This window comes from Puma concolor, unplaced genomic scaffold, assembly GCF_028749965.1.
Source record: "Puma concolor isolate L17-30 unplaced genomic scaffold, mPumCon1.1.hap2 unalloc_scaffold_5, whole genome shotgun sequence".
NCBI lineage: Eukaryota > Metazoa > Chordata > Mammalia > Carnivora > Felidae > Puma > Puma concolor.
Window position 1 is genome coordinate 1847762 of NW_028240258.1, and position 17373 is coordinate 1865134.

Here is a 17373-nt window from a genome sequence, read left to right on the forward strand (position 1 = left end):
TTATCTTTTGAAAGAGTTTGTGTAGAATTGATGTTCATTATTAAAATGTTTGGTAGATTCTTATATTTTTTATAAGATTGTGTAGATTTCACGTTAATTCTTAAAATCTCCCGCGTAACTATCTAAGTCTGGATATTTCTTTTAAAAGTTACCAGGCTATTTTAGGGATGTATTTCATATTGGATAACTGAGGTGTACTGTCAAGTTTGTCAAATTTGTCAAATTTATATGTGTGCAATTGTTCAGAGCAATTCTTTTATCTTTTTTATGTCTGCAGGGTCTGTAGTACCATCCCATTTCATTGTTTGTACTGCTAAAGTCCCCTCTTTTTCTTTTCAGTCTTGGTACAGGTTTGTCTATTTGATTGTGTTTTTTTGTAAATTAGTTATTATTATTTTTTAATGTTTTATGTTAGTTTTTAGGGAGAGAGAGAGCACAAGGGGGAAAGTGCAGAGAGAGAGGGAGACACAGAATCTGAAGCAGGCTTCAGGTTCCAAGGTGTCAACACAGAGCCCGACCAGGGGCTCAAACTCACCAACCATGAGATATGACCTAGGCCAATGTCAGACGCTTAACAGACCGAGCCACCCGGATGCCCCTGATTCTCTTTTTAAAGAACAAGCTCTGTTTCATTTTATTTCCTATTTTTCTCTCTTGTGTTTCATTGATAACTTATTTTATCTCCTTGTTTGTTTGTTTTGGATTATTTTCCTCTCAATCTAGTTTCTTGAAGAGGGAGCTTAGTAACTGAAACATTTCCTCCTTTCTAATGTTTGCAGTTAATGTCATAAATTTTCTTCTTACCACTGCTTTGCCTGCATCTGATCTGATATGTTGTACTTTCATTTTATTTTATTTTTTTAGTTCAGTGCATTATTTTATTTCCTCTGTTGCTTCTTCTTTCACCCTTAGCTTACCTAAGGATTATTGCTGGACCCATGGATTAGCTTCCAAGTATGTAACAAATTTTCTTGTTATCTCTTGCTGTGTTCTACTTTGACTCCAATGGAGTTGGACAACACACTGCCTGGTTTCAGGCATTTCAGATTTGTTGAAGTTTGTTTTATGGTATCATGAATATGTCCCATGGTCCCTTGAAAAAAAATATTGTCTGTTAGAGAGAGTGTTCAATAATAGTGGATTATGTTGCACTGGTTGATAGTGTTGTTGAGTTCTGCATTTTTGCTCCTTTTCTGCTTAGCTCTGTGAATTCAGAGAGTAATGTTCAAGTCTTCAGCTGTACTATCTATTTCTTTTAGTTCTTTTAAGGTTTACTTATTTACTCTGTTTCTAGGTTCATAAACATTCCAGATTGCTGTTGTTTTTCATGACGAGTTATTCATTTATTATTACGTAATATTGTTTTCTAATCTCTGGTAATTTTCTTTTCTCTGGTTTATGTCAGCTGTTCTCAGTATATCTACTTTTACTTTCTTTTGATTAATGTTTGCATAGTATAGTGTTTCCATTTTTTAATTTTAAAACGTATTTTTATATTGAAATGAATTTCTTATATACTTAGAGTGTTGTTTTCGTTGTTTCTCTTTGTATATCTTCTTTAGTGGCTGTTCTAGCTATCACAGTGTGTGTGTGTGTGTGTGTGTGTGTGTGTGTGTGTGTGTGTGTGTGTGTATTTCATTATGTAGTTTTCTGGACTTTTTTTTTTTTTTTTTACCAGGTTGAGTGAAATGTAGACACCTTATTTTAAATCACCTAGCACTCTGCTGTTTATAGTTGTCTTAAATGGTTGCTTTACATACATTTAGCACCAGCTCAGATAGTGTTATATAATTTAATTGTATTACATTGCATTCTAAAATTTCCATTGGTTCTTTTTTTCTGCTGAAATTAAATATACTTATGCTTTCTACTTTTTCATTACTTTCAAGTATGTTCAAAATTGCTCATTTAGGCTATTTTATGATGGCAGCTTTAAAGCCTTAGTCAGATAATACTGGTCCTCTGGTATTTCTCTGTTGGTACTTCTAAATTTTCTTTCAGGTTGAGAGCTTTCTGTTTCTTGACACAAAGAGTGATTTTTTTTTATTTGAAACTTGGAAATTTAGGGTATGTTTTGAAACTCTGGATGTTGTTCTAATGTCCTTCTCTTGTAGCTAGGCTATGTGATACCACTCCAACAGGAAACTGATGTGCTGCCATGTGGGGACGGAATTCCGGATTTCCTCATTGGCTACTCTTGATGCTTGAGGGGAGAGAGCTACCTATTATTGATGAGTAAGCAGTGGCCTACTCCCTGCAGGCCTTACTGGTACCCAAGAAAAGAGGGGTGCCTTATTAATACATGGAACTATTGAAAATGCCAGTTCTCTGCTCAGGCTTTTCTGGTACTACCCCAGCGATGAGTTGGGGCCCTTATTATTGTTTGGTGCAACGGAATTCTAAGGTCCGTCTTAGGCTTTGCTGGCTTTGGTGAGAAGTTTGTCCAGAGTTTTGTGGTTGGATAAACTATAGTATTATTGTCTAACAGTTTTCTGTTTTTGTAAGACACCCCTTGCCTAACCTTGAATGGAGAAAGCAGTCTTTATTAGGGGTATTTTTGATCTGTGCCTATTTGGCACATTTCTGGGTTTCTTTAGGACCAAGTCTGTGATACATAAGGCAAAAAGAAAATCTAGGTACACACTTAAAGATACATTCTCACAGGCACACACAAGCACAAAGACATACTTGTATACACACACACACACACACACACACACACACACACACACACACACACACAAATCCAGGGAACACAAATCCATCTCATCATTCCCTCGTTCTCAGTTCCTCTTTAATACACTTGTTTTCTCCACTTTTCAGAGTCTTTTTACAAAATTTGTTTTATACGTAACACCCAAGAATTTTAGTTGTACTTATGGGATGCATAGGGAATAGTATGTTTGTGTCCTCCATAGAACAGCTGTAGTATTCTTTTTGGGCCAAATGTTGGAAGTTATTTTTGCAGTTGAGTGATTTTAAACTCGTGAGAACCTAAATAAGAAGAATGTTTAAAAGATATAGTTGGTCCTGAATCTCAAGACACCTTACAATAAGTTGTAAATTAAGATATTCTGTGACTTGAGGGTTATATTGAAATCATGTTGTATTATACTTGAGGGTAGAAAGACTTGGGGCACGTAGGAAAAGGATATTCAAGTCACGCTTACCTGTTTTCTGCATTTGCTCATTTACTTTTCATTCTTTTTTTTTTTTTATCTGACACCTTATTCTGGATTTACTCTCGCTGTATTCAATTCCGTATTCTAGCCATCTCCTCCATCCTCGCATTATTTTTCTTTTGGTTCTCTCAATGTGTTCTCCATTTATGCCACTTAAGTCTTTTTTTTTTACATTTTTTACTATTTTAGGACTCAATTTTTTCTTGAAACATTCATGTACATTAAACATGTCGTTGAACGATATTCTCTATAATTAAACATCTGAGAACTAAAGCTAATGATTAAAGACTTAATGGGCATAGATAACCCTTTTCATGTCATGAAACTCCAGGAAGAAGTCAGGATTTCCTATATGGAGCAATAGTTCCACACTTTTCCTGTGTGGGCACAACTTGAAAATATAGGCATATGGTGTGCGATGACAAAAATGTGTTGCCATCTGGGACCTCTGGATGTTCGGATCTGTACTCCATCGCAGTCTCAGCTATCTCATAGGACTAAGTGGATGAATTTTGTCAGCAATGCACTTCAGTGCAATTGTTGTGATACTGCTATACATAAAGAGTTGGTGAGTGTATCACAAATTTTCTCAGGGAAAGACTTGTGAAAGCTGAAGTTGGAGAAGAAATGGTGAGAGAGGCAGAGAAATAATACATATATTTCAGTGAAACAGAAAGGAAAAAGTCCTTTACAGTGGTATTACCCAAAGTATCAAGTTTGCATAACGGTCAAATAACAGGAAACTAACCGTGTATGGAGTGATGCTAGTTTCATTATGTCAAAGTTATTATCTAGTGTACTAGATACTGTTGTACACTACTGTGATCTACCGTTTAAGAAACTTTCCAGTGAAGAGTAAAGAGTAACGAAACTCTCCAGTAGAGAGTAAAGAGAAAATTACGAATTATGGCAGTAGTGAAGGACATAGGAGTTACAAAAATAATTTTGATTGGCTTAAACCACCATTCATTCAGAAACATACATGTAAAAATATATTGTATGGGAGTCACTGTGATCAGTCTGTACTGATGTCCACGACTGAGTAGGAAAAGGCAGTTGACAGGAAACAACTTGGAAGAGGTGATGCATATGCTGGATTGATGAAAGTAGTAGTCTAGTAATTCAAGAGAGAGACTTCTAACCAAGGAAAGAGCTGGTGCCAAATTTGTCTGATGGGAATTGGCATAGCTAAAAAGAGATTGTCTAAATATAGCTCAAAATGGACAGTGAACACAAACATGTGAACCTACTAAGGTGAACAGATGTCACCTCTTTAATAGATTTGTTACCTGTGCTGAATTTCAGGGCTCAGAATCAAAAAGGCATTAAATAACAGCATAAGGAATGAAGCATGGAATAGGCTTTGGATGGAACAAGAAAACAACATAAAGGTTTATATTAGAAGATATAAAAGATGAATACATGCGAGAAGGAAATAAAGGCACAAACAAGCTGGAATGTTTTGAGATCACTAGAGCCACAAACAGGTCCTAGATAATACCAATTGCAAAATTACACAACACCTTGATTGCTGCAATTCATTACTGCATGATGTGATCTTTATTATTCCAGTGATGTATAGTGGTTGCTGCACTAGTGAGAAGATGCTATGCTTTCCAGTATGAACGCATTTTTTAATGAAGACAACCTTTACCAACTAAAATCCAAGGCCTCTTCTACATGACTGGGAGAATGTAATTGACAGAATACTAAATTCTTTGTGTTTGCCTTTTCTAGAGCTCACTTACATGTATCCCTTCCCTGTCGTCCTAATATATGGCTTTATTTGATTCATCGTGGACTGCTTCAGAAACTACATAACTTTGGCTTCTTTTCCTTGCTCCTCATGTCTTTTTTAAAAAGCTGATTAGGTATTAATTTACTTAGGAGGCATGTCAGAGTGGTACTATCAAATGGCCAACAAGTACAATAAATAAATAACAAAGGATTTTACTCTAAATTATTTCAAAAATAAACAAAATGAAACCATAAAGGTGAACATGTAATTTTATTGTTCAAATAAGAGAATTTCCATATTTGGTCATTTGCCAATAAATTTTAATCTTTGTTTTCTTGTATTATCTGGTAGTCCTTTGATAGATCACTTGTAATCAGGATGATGTACATAGGATGAAGACGGTTGATGAGTTGACATTGCAAGTGAGGCAGCAGAGGTATCAGCTATCATTGGCATTGAGAACCATTGGTTGCTTGGTGGTTGAGGGTTAGAAAAACGAACCTCACTGGCTGACACAGCAGGATATCTAGTTGGAAAAGTGCAAGGCTCCACCACTGTTCCAAAATAACTGTTCTGTAAGGGAGATATGATGCCATACTGAGATGTAGCAGTTGTAGTTGTAACAAAGTTCACAGCGTGGCCATTTGCTTGAGTGTAGCTGTCACGTGAATGCGTGTGAAAAGTGGTCAACTGGTTTAAAATGGCATGCTGATCCATTACCATTTGTTCTGACGGCCTAGCTGACGTTGATGACGGTGGAGAAAGATCACTTGTCACGGGGGCAGTTGTATTAGCAACTCTCTGGATAGTAGGACGCTTCCTTATCAGGGGCACATTTAAATTTGTGGAGGTTGACAATGCCCTTTCTCCACTAGTTTCAGCAACAAAACCAGAATTAGGACTATGCACATTACCCTCAGCTCTGCATGGTTTCTTGTTGAAATCTTGAACTAGTGATACTGTGGAAGCATTTTTAATCCCGACTCTTCTTTTCATTCTTACTAAAAGTTGAGGGCAGCCTCGTTTAAAATTTGGATTATGATAGAACTGTAACTAAAACCAAAGGAGAATGTTATTTAGTGACATTCTTCAGTGAAGATATAAGAGAGGATAACAGATTTAATTTATGAAATGTTGACTTAGTTTCATCACATAAAGTCATCAGTAATACATGTACATTGTTAGTGTTTAAAAAAAAATTAACTTACTGGAAATAAACATTTAATTATGGTTGTGAAAATGTAACTGTTACTTACAAGTAACAGTGAATACCACTTTAAATGGTTTCAGTAGCTTATTTAGATAGGAGTTTATTGATAAAGGTCAAAGTTGCTAGCACAGTTTCTTATAGTGCTGAATGATCCATGCCTAAGCTATCCTTAATTTTTAATAAGCATTCTTAAACTTTTTCATATAACTTTAAAGACCTAGTTGCAGTCTATATTTATGAACATATTTACTGAGGTATGAAGTACAATTTTATATATTTCATATATAAGCAATAACATTTTTGAATACCTTGCTTAAAACAGATACTTCTTTTTCCTCTGCCAGAAAATCAGCCAGAGAAACAGATCTTTGGAAACTCTGTCGCATTTTACTAAATCCGTAAAGGTTAAGCTGGCGAACTAAAGTCTTCATACTTCCAGTTTCAAATATTCTGAAAGGGGCCTTTCTCTCCAGAACTTCTTTCTTGAAGAGTTCCTCATCAATCACTATTGAAGTCCCATTCTCATCCCACCAAATTGATTTGAATTGATCACTTTCAACCATGTTCCAAAGTTTTCTGGGAAAAGTCAGAGACAGAAAGTCACTATCTTCGTCTGGTTCAGAGACACAAAATGTGTATCGTGGCCTTTTTATTAAGGATCCTCCTGACAAAGCCTGGAAAGCATTTTCTTCAATCATAGACCTTAGGTCCAAATCCCCAGTCAATGTGGGATCCCACAAAGGAGATCTAACAGAGGCTGCAGAATTAGTCGATCCATCTTTAGGAGAACCATCTTGAATTTCTGAAGAAACATGTGCCATCTCAAATAAGGTTTCTTTCAGCTAGGTTTGTCATCTGCATGGTTTTGAACACTGCAGCTTCAACTGCTGCTTTGGCTTGCCTACACAGGTAATGTATCCAGACCATCACAATGGTTCTCCACCTCAGTAGTTGTGACATCACAAGATGCCTGGTCTCCTAGCAATTAAAGTGTAACATTCAGACAGAGTGTTTCCTTCTTACTATGTGAAATATATTCAGTTAAAATAAAACAGGCCAAATAACGTTAACTGAGATATTGACAAAAATACGAGATCTGCAAAACCTCATTCTTACAGAATCTTTTAAATAAATACATACATAATTATATTTAGACCCTGAACTAAAAATGATTTCCTTCCTTGTAAATATATTCTTTCTAGATTGCTGCCAGTAGCACAAAATCTGGTAAAAGAAAAGTGTAAAATGTGAATAAAACAAAGGATTTTAAAAACTCTGTCCGTTTGGAACTTAAATCTGTGAAACCTGTATTTTTTTTTTTTTTTTTAAATAGCATAACCTTTAAGACCACAGGTTAGTGGTTGCCATGGGCCAGGTGAAAGGGGAATGGAAAATACTATATGAAGGGTTTCTTTTTAAGCTGATGAAAATGTTTAATAACTAGACAGGTGATATTGTACAACATTACAAAGATACAAATAGTCCTGAATTGTATCTTTCTAAGTGGTTATTTTTACATAATGTGTGTTTTGCCTCAATTTTTAACAGTGCAATGAATTTATCACTAATTAAAATAAAACAGAATTCGGTTTCTGAATATAAAGTTAACTTATCTGTGCATCTTATGTGAGTAGTCTGGGTTAAACAATATCAAATACATTTCCATAGTAATATTAGTAGAATACATATGATTTTATTTAGAATGTCTGTACCTGTGAGATAGTCATGAAGTAAAAGGCTTTAACAGAGAGCAGTAGATCTAGCACCAACGAGATCCTAAAAAGTGGGAGAGGAAAAGTAACAAGACACTGTTATAAGTAAAATAAATTTGTATGTGTGTCTCAGGGCAATATTGCTCTTATTGCAATATCAAAAATATTTATAATAAAGAGGTTATGTGGAAAAATGTTTGTTTTTGTAAAATATAATTCATGGTCAAACTGGCTTACATACAACTCCCAGTGCTCGCACCCATCCCAACAAGTGCCCTGCTCGATGCCCATCGTCCATTTTCCCCTCTCCCCCATCGCCCCCCATCAACCCTCAGTTTGTTCTCTGTATTTAAGAGTTTCTTGTGGTTTGCCTTCCTCCCTCTCTGTAACTATTTTTCCTCCTTCCCCTCCCCCATGGTCTTCTGATAAGTTTCTCAAGATCCACATATGAGTGAAGACATAAGCTATTTGTGTTTCTCTGCCTGACTTACTTACTTCACTTAGCATAATACCTTCCAGTTCCATCCACGTCGCTGCAAGGATTTCATTCTTTCTCATTGCCAAGTAGTATTCAGTTGTATATATAAACCACATTCTCTTTCTCCATTCATTAGTTGATGGACATTTAGGCTCTTTCCATAATTTTGTCTACTGTGGAAAGTGCTGCTCCAAACATTGGGGTACATGTGCCCCTATGAATCGGCACTCTACTATCCTTTGGATAAATTCCAAGTAGTGCCATTGCTGGGTTGTAAGGTAGTTCTATTTTTAATTTCTTTGAGGAACCTCCACATTGTTTTCCAGACCGGCAACACCAGTTTGCATTCCCACCAGCACTGCAACGGGGTTTCTCCACATCCTCTCCAGCATCTGTGGTTTCCTAAGTTGTTAATTTTAGTCACTCTGACCAGTGTGAGGTGTTATCTTAATATGGTTTTGATTTGTATTTCCCTGATGATGAGTGATGTTGAGCATCTTTTCATGTGTCTCTTGGCCATCTGATGTCTTCTTTGGAACAGTGTGTATTCATGTCTTCTACCCATTTATTCATTTTTGTTTGTTTTTTGGATGTTGAGTTTGGTAAGTTCTTTATAGAGTTTGGATACTAACTCTTTATCCTATGTGTCATTTGAAAATATCTTTTCCCATTCCATTGGTTGCCTTTAGTTTTGTTGATCATTTCCTTTCCAGTGCAGGTGCTTTTTATCTTGACGAGGTCCCAGGGTTCAGTTTTACTTTTAGTTCCCTTGCCTTTGGTCATATGTTGAGCAAGCAATTGCTGCAGCTGTGTTCAAAGAGGTTGTTGCCTGTTTTCTCTCTAGGGTTTTGATGGTTTCCTGTCTCACATTTAGGTCTTTTATCCATTTGAGTTTATTTTTGTGAATGGTGTAAGAAAGTGGTCTAGCTTCATCCTTCTGCATGTTGCTCTCCAGTAGTCCCAGCACCAGTTGTTAAAGAGACTGTCTTTTTCCATTGGATGCTCTTTCCTGCTTTGTCAAAGATTAGTTGGCCATACGTTTGTGGGTCTAGTTCTGGGGTTTCTATTCTATCCCATTGGTCTGTGCGTCTGTTTTTGTGCCAACACCATGCTGTCTTGATGATCAAAGGCTAAAGTCTGGAATTGTGATGCCTCCCACTTTGGTTTTCTTCTTCAGTATTACTTTGACCATTTGGGGTCTTTTGTTGTTCCATGCAAATTTTAGGATTCTTTGTTCTAGCTTTGAGAAGGTGCAATTTTGATTGGGATTGCATTGAATGTGTAGATTGCTTTGAGTAGCATTGACATCATAACAATATTTATTCTTCCAATCCATTAGCATAGAATGTTTTTCTATTACTTTGTGTCTTCTCCAGTTTCCTTCATTAGTTTTCTACAGTTTTCACCATACAGGTCTTTCACATGTTTGCCTGTGTTTATTCCTAGGTATTTTACGGTTCTTAGCGCAAGAACCATACAAGAACTTAGTACAAGTTAATGAGATTGACTTTTTGATTTCTCTTTCTGTTACTTCATTATTGGTGTATACAAATGCAACTTATTTCCATACATTGATTTTTGTATCCTGTGACTTTGCTGAATTCATGTATGAGCTATAGCAGCTTTTCGGTGGGGTTTTTCAGGTTTTCCATGTAGGGTGCCATGTCATCTGTGAAAAGTGAAAGTTTGGCTTCTTCTTTGCAATTTGTATGCCTTTTCATTTCATTTTGTCGTCTGATTGCTGATGCTAGGACTTCCAACACTATGTTAAACAACAGTGGTGAGAGTGGACATCCCTGTTGTATTTCTGATCTCGGGGGGAAAGCTCTCAGTTTTTCCCAGTTGAGGATGGTATTAGCTGTGGGCTTTTCTTATATGGTTTTTATGTTCCTTCTAACCCGACTTTCTTGAGGATTTTTATTAAGAAAGATGCTATATTTCGTCAGATCCTTTTTCTGCGTCTATTGTCAGGATCCTATGGGTCTTATCATTTCTTTTATTTATAGGATGTGCCACAGTGATTGATTTTTGAATATTGAACCAGTCCTGCAGCCCAGGAATGAATCCCATTTCATCATGGTGAACAATTCCTTTTATATGCTGTTGAATTGGATTTGCTAGTATCTTGTTGAGAATTTTTTGCATCATGTTCATCAGGGATATTGGCCTGTAATTCTCCGTTTCTTTTTTTTTTTTCTTTTTTTTTTTTTTTTAGTGGGTCTTTGTCTAGTTTTGGAATCAAGGTAATGCTGGTCTCATAAATGAGTCTGGAAGCTTTCCTTCCATTTCTATTTTTTGGAACAGGTAGAGAAGGATAGGTATTAGCTTTGCTTTAAATGTCTGGTAGAATTCCCCTGGGAAACCATCTGACCCATGACTCTTATTTGTTGGGAGATTTTTGATAACTGATTCAATTTCTTCACTAGTTGTGGGTCTGTTCAAGTTTTCTATTTCTTCCCATTTGAGTTTTGGTAGTGTGTGTGTCAAGGGTGGAATTTGTCCATTTCTTTCAGGTTGTCAAGTATGTTAGCATATAATTTTTCATAGTATTCTGTGATAATTGCTTTTATTGGTTGTGGTATGTCCATTATCATTTGTGATTTTATCTATTAGGGTCCTCTGGTGTTTGTTTGTTTCTTTGTTTGTTTGTTTTTGTTTTTGTTTTGAGAAATCTGGCTAGGGTTTTAACAATTTTCTTTATCTTCTCAAAAAACCAGCTGTTAGTTTCACCGATATGTTCTACTGTTTTGTTTTTGTTTCTGTTTTTGTCTTGTTTGATTCTAGATCATTTATTTCTGCTCTAATCTTTATTATTTCTCCTCTTCTGCTGGCCTTGGAGTTTCTTTGTTGTTCTGCTTCTAGTGCTCTTGGAGTTTGTATTTGGGATTTTTCCTGTTCCTTGAGATAGGCCTGGGGGCCTGGGTTGCAATGTATTTTCCTCTTAGGACTGACTTCGTTGCACCCCAAAGGGTTTGGAGTGTGGTGTTTTCATTTTCATTTGCTTCCATATATTTTAAAATTTTTTCTCCAATTACCTGGTTGGCCCATTCATTTTTTGAGTAGAATATTCTTTTACCCCATGCATTTGGAGGTTTTCCAAACCTTTTCCTGTGGTTGATTTCAAGTTTCAGAGCATTACGATCTGAAAATGTGCATGGTATGATCTCAATTCTTTTATACTTATGGAGGGCTGCTTTGTGACCCAATATGTGATCTATCTTAGAAAATGTTCACGTGCACTCGAGAAGAATGTATATTCTGCTGCTCTAGGGTGAAAAGTCCTGACTAAATCTGTCAAGTCCATCAGGTCCAGTGTACCATTCAGGGTTATCGTTCTTTAGTGGTTTTCTGCCTAGATGATCTGTCCATTGTTGTAAGCGGAGTATTAAAGTCACCTGCAATTACCATATTCTTGTCAATAAGATTGCTTATGTTTGTGATTTATTAATTTATATATTTGGGTGTTTTCAAATTACGTGCATAAACATTTATAATTGTTAGCTCTTCTTGATGGGTAGACCCCATAATTATTATATAATGCCCTTCTTCATCTCTTATTACAGCCTTTAGTTTAAAATCTAATTTGTCTGATATATGTATGGTTCCTCTAGCTTTCCTTTGACATCGAGTAGCATGATAGATTGTTCTCCATCCCCTTGCTTTCAATCTGAAAGTGTCCTCAGGTCTAAAATGGTCTCTTGTAGACAGTTTATAGATGGATTTTTTTTAATCCATTCTGATATCCTGTATCTTTTGATTGGAGCATTTAGTCCATTTACATTCAGCATTATTACTCAAAGATACGGATTTAGTGTCATTGTGATGCCTGGAGATTTCATGCTTATAGTGATGTCTCTGGTCCTTTGTGATCTTTGCAACATTCCACTCACAGAGTCCCCCTTAGGATCGCCTGCAGGGCTGGTTAGGTGGTGATGAATTCCTTCAGTTTTTGTTTGTCTAGGAAACCTTTATCTCTCCTTCTATTCTGAGTGAGAGGCTTGCTGGATAAAGGATTCTTGGCTGCATATTTTTCCTATTCAGCACATTGAATATTTCCTGCCATTCCCTCTGGCTTGCCAAGTTTCAGTAGATAGGTCTGCTACTACTGTTATGTTCTACCCTTGTAGGTTAAGACCCATTTGTCGCTAGCTGCTTTCCGAATTCTCTCTTTGTCTTTGTATTTTGCCAGCCTCACTATGGTATGTCATGGAGAAGATCGATCCCTTTTAGGGCCGAAGGGAGTTCTCTGTGCCTCCTGGATTTCAATGTTTCCTTCCCCAGATTGGTGAAGTTCTGAGCTATGGTTTGTTCAAGTAAACCTTCTGCCCCTTTGTCTTTCTGTTCTTTTTCTGGAACTCCTATGACACAGATATTATTACATTTCATTGAATCACTTAGTTAGTTAGTTAGTTAGTCAGTCAGTCAGTCAGTCAGTCAGTCAGTCAGTTAGTTAGTTAGTTAGTTAGTTAGTTCTCTAATTCTCTAACGCTCCCTTCATGGTCTAGTATTTTTTTAGCTCTATTTTCCTCAGCTTCATCTTTTTCCCTAACTTATCTTACACTTCACTTAATCTCCCCTCTGCCCCTTCAATCCTCACTCTCACTGTATCTAGATAATGTTTCACCTCATTTACAGCATTTTTAAATTCTTCATGACTGTTTCTTAGTTCCTTGGTCTCTGCAGTAATAGATTCTCTGCTGTCTTCTGTGCCTTTTTCAAGTCCAGCAATGAATCTTGTGACTGTTATTCTAAACTATTGATTAGATATATTGTTTTTATCTGTTTTGATCAGTTCTTTAGCTGTCATATCTCCCTGGAATTTCTTTGAGGAGAATTCTTCCATTTCATCATTTTGGCTAGTTTTCTGCCTCTAATGTGTTTTAGAAGCTTGTTATGTGTCTTGCACCCTTGAGCACTAACTATTATGTTAAAAAGGGGTCATACACTGTCCAGGGCCTGGCCCTTCAGGAGGTGTTTTGGTGTGTGCTATGTGCTCTCTGTTGTTGTGACTCTGGTTGCTTTGTCTCCCTACGCAGAATGAAGGTTTGGACCCTACATCAGGTGTGCTTTGACTTCTTCACTGAAGTCGCCCTGGGGGGAAAAGGAGGCAGAAAGGGCACAGTGATGGTGGAAGAGGTCTTGTCCCATACAAAGCAATGACAGGGGCAGAGGAAAAGGAAAGAAAATAAAATTGACTAGGCAGAGAACTATATGGCCTATCTAGGGACCATAGAGAGGAAAATAAAAAAGAAGGAGATAAAACAGGCGTAAAGAGAACAGATTAAATATGTTTGCATAAACAAGCCAATAACCAGAATAACCAGACTAGAGAAGGGAAGAAATAAGAAGAAGAAAGGAAGAAAAAACATATACATATATATACATGTGTGTGTGTGTGTGTGTGTGTGTGTGTGCATATGTGTGTGTGTGTGTGTGTATATATATATAATATATATATATATTATATATATATATATTTATGTATGTGTATATATACACATAAAATAAGAATTGTCCAAAAATTAAATCAGAAAATGCAAAACCACTGGGTGCCTTGGAACCAGTGCTAGTCTGGGGGAGCGACTGTCTGGCTCAGTCAGTGTCAATCTTGCTCTGTTACATAGGCAGTTACCAGGTGCAGAGGGGCCTGATTTGGGGTAGGTGGGTCCCGCCTCCGCTGTGGCCCTTTGTCCCTTCCATGAAGCCCCACTTTGTTCGTGACGGGGAGAAAAATGGTGACACCCGTCTCCTCTCTGGACCAGGTATCCCAAACCACTGTGATCATGGTGTCCTCAATGTGCTGCACAGGCATGAGAGGACCATTATTATTATTATTTTTTTATTTTTATTATTTTTTTTTTTTTTGCTCCAGTCTCCTGCGCATCCCAGACCCTTGTCCGGGATTCAAACCCCGATGTCTTAAAGGATCCTGCTCAGTGATCTGGTTCCTGACAGTGCCGTGTGGGCATGAATGAGGTTGTTTGTCCCGCTCTACTGACTCCTCTGCCTCCTGGGTGCTTGGCTGGGATTCAAACCCTGATGTCTTAAAGCATCCGCCTCTGTGCTCCCCAGTAATGGGGAGGTGCTGCTCCGCCCTGCTGATAAGGGGCCTCTGGCCAGCGGGTGCAGGCAGGGATCTTTGTCCTTGCAATGGCTGTAGACCTTCTTTCCACAGCTCTCAGGGAGGAGACGGCTTTCTCTGACTACGGACTGCACCTCTGAGCTAGTTACTGAGCCCAGGGCTGGCTCCGTGGGTGCACAAACAGGGCAACCAGCCCCAGTGTGGAGAAAGCCCCGCAGTTAGAAATTTGATTTTTTCTGGTTTTGTCTGATTCCCATTTGGGGTTTTCTCTTGTCCAAATTCAATCCTACATTTCCACAGCCTCTCTTTCTCTTCCCTTTGTCTCTCCACAGAACGGGATCCTTCCCCTCCGTGCCTACACCACCTCTTTTCTCTCCGAGTTCACAATCACGCACCTATGGCCCGCCAGGGTGTCCCTGTGGGAACGTCTCTCTCACTCTGTAGTCCAGGCTCTTGGAATTCAAAGATTCAAAGTCCTCTGGCCTCAACACTGGTGTGTTTAAGGAATGAGGGAATTTTAGGCCCCCCTACTTCGCCGCCGCAAACGCTTTATTTTGGATAGCATATCATGTACCTTATATCTGCCTAGTTAATGTTTATTGTTCTTTTCTTTTGTCTTGGGAAGAGGTTTCCTAGATTGGAGATTTTGTTTTTAATTATGTTCCTCTATTATGTGTTATGTTTAACCTGCAGACTAAATGAAAAGGAACAGAAGATGAGAGAAGAGTAAGCTTGCAAAATGAAATAAGAGACGGTAATGGTCTAGTTCAAGGTAGGTGAGTTAAAGTCCCTTATTTCAGTAAGAGTGCTTAGAGATTTCAGGTTGAAAATAAAATCAGTTACTTTGAACATAATCTAAAACCATAGAGCAGCAAATTAGGAGCAGCTCCAACACTGCTTTTCAGCTGTTTCTACTTCTCCCATTCTCTGCCTAAACCCAAATATTTTGTAATAACGACATCTGCCATAAATCTGGTGGCTTCCGGGTTTGGTTTTCTGGAGACTTGAGGCTAGAGCTTATTTTGAAATCGAGAAAAGAAGAAATGGTAGTGAGCACTGGGGTTGGAAATGGTTAAACAGCACTGGAGTTAACAGTTAGTAGAAGGATGAACTGTTTAATTTTTAAAGCTAAATCTCAACCAGAGTAGCACAAATGAACTGTATTTTGTTATTCAGATGTTCTGGGGGCACAGACTATGTGAAAATAAACAAGTGTACTTATCATACCTAACTCCTGCTCTGTGACTCTTTTCTTTAGCTTTACACTTTATTATTATTTTTTAATGTTTATTTATTTGTTTTGAAAAAGAGAGAGAGAGAGAGAGAGAGAGAGAGAGAGAGAGAGAAAGAGCACATGTCGGGGAGGGGCAGAGAGAGAGGGGTGAAAGAAATCCCAAGCAGGCTATGAATGAAGTCATATGATATTTGTCTTTCTCTGACAGACTAATTTCACTTAGCATAATACCCTCTAGTTCCATCCACGTAGTTGCAAACGGCAAGGTTTCATTCTTTTTGATTGCCGGGTAATACTCCATTGAATATATATACCACATCTTCTGTATCCATTCATCCAATCCATCGGACATTCATCCAATGGACATTTATGCTCTTTCCACACTTTGGCTATTGTTGACAGCACTGCTATGAACATTGGGGTGCATGTGCCCCTTTGAACCAGCACACCTGTATCCCTTGGATAAATACCTGGTAGTGCACTGGTGCTGGGTCGTAGGGTGGTTCTATTTTTAATTTTTTCCAGACTGGCTGCACGAGTTTGCATTACTATCAGCAGTACAAAAGAGATCCTCTTTCTCCACATCCTCGCCATCATCTATTGTTGCCTGAGTTGTTAATGTTAGCCATTCTGACAGGTGTGACGTGGTATCTCATTGTGGTTTTGATTTGTATTTCCCTGATGATGAGTGATGTTGAGTATTTTTTCAACCACAATCGGTTGTCTTCTTTGGAGAAGGGTCTATTCGTGTCTTTTGCTCATTTCTTCACTGGATAATTTGTTGTTTGGATGTTGACTTTGATAAGTTCTTTATAGATTTTGGATACTAACCCTTTATCCAATATGCCATGTGCCAAATATCTTCTCCCATTCCATCAGTTGCCTTTTAGTGTTGTTGTTTTTTTATTGTTTCTTTTGCTGTGCAGAAGGTTTTTATTTTGATGAGGTCCCATTAGTTCATTTTTGCTTTTGTTTCCCTTGCCTCTGGAGAGGTGTTGAGTAAGAAGTTGCTGCAGCCGAGGTCAAAGAGGTTTTTACCTACTTTCTCCTTGAGGATTTTGATGGCTTCCCGTCTTACATCTATTTTGGTCTTTCATCTATTTTGATTTTATCTTTATGTATGGTGTAAGAAAGTGGTCCAGGCTCATTTTTCTGCATGTCACCCTCCAGTTTTCCCAGCACCGCTTGGTGAAGAGAGTGTCTTTATTCCATTGGATTTCTCTCCTTCTTTGACCAAGATTAGTTGGCCATAAGATTGGGTCCGCTTCTGAGATCTGTATTCTGTTCCATTGTTCTATGCTCAGTTTTTGTGCCAATCTCATACAATCTTGATGATTACAGCTTTGTAATGCTCTTGAAGCCCGGGATTGTGATGCCTTCAGCTTTGGTTTTCTTTTTCAATATTCTTTGGATATTTGGGGCCTTTTCTGGTTCCATACAAATTTTAGGATTGTTTATTGTAGTTCTATGAAGAACTCTGGTGCTATTTTGATAGGGATTGCACTGAATTACAGATTGCTTTGGGTTTTATTGACATTTTAACAATATTTGTTCTTCCTATCCAGGAGCATGGGATGTTTTTCCATATTTTTGTGTGTGTGTTTTTCAATTTCTTTCATAAGCTTCCTATAGTTTTCAGTGTATAGACTTTTCACCTCTTTGGTTAGATTTATTCCTAGGTATTCGGTTTCTGGTGCAATTATAAATGGTATCGATTCCTTGAGTTCTCTTTGTGTT

The 17373-nt window shown here is 37.7% G+C and overlaps 1 pseudogene across 1 annotated transcript; it reads right to left on the reverse strand.

Moving 5' to 3' along the window:
• Positions 1-5171: 5171 nt before the first annotated feature.
• On the reverse strand, positions 5172-7124 carry LOC147571179 (heat shock transcription factor, Y-linked-like; annotated as a pseudogene). The gene is made up of 2 exons (XR_015247651.1): positions 6439-7124; positions 5172-5973 (listed from the first exon to the last, which is right to left on the reverse strand). The product of XR_015247651.1 is annotated as a heat shock transcription factor, Y-linked-like (transcript).
• Between the last annotated feature and the right edge of the window lie 10249 nt (positions 7125-17373).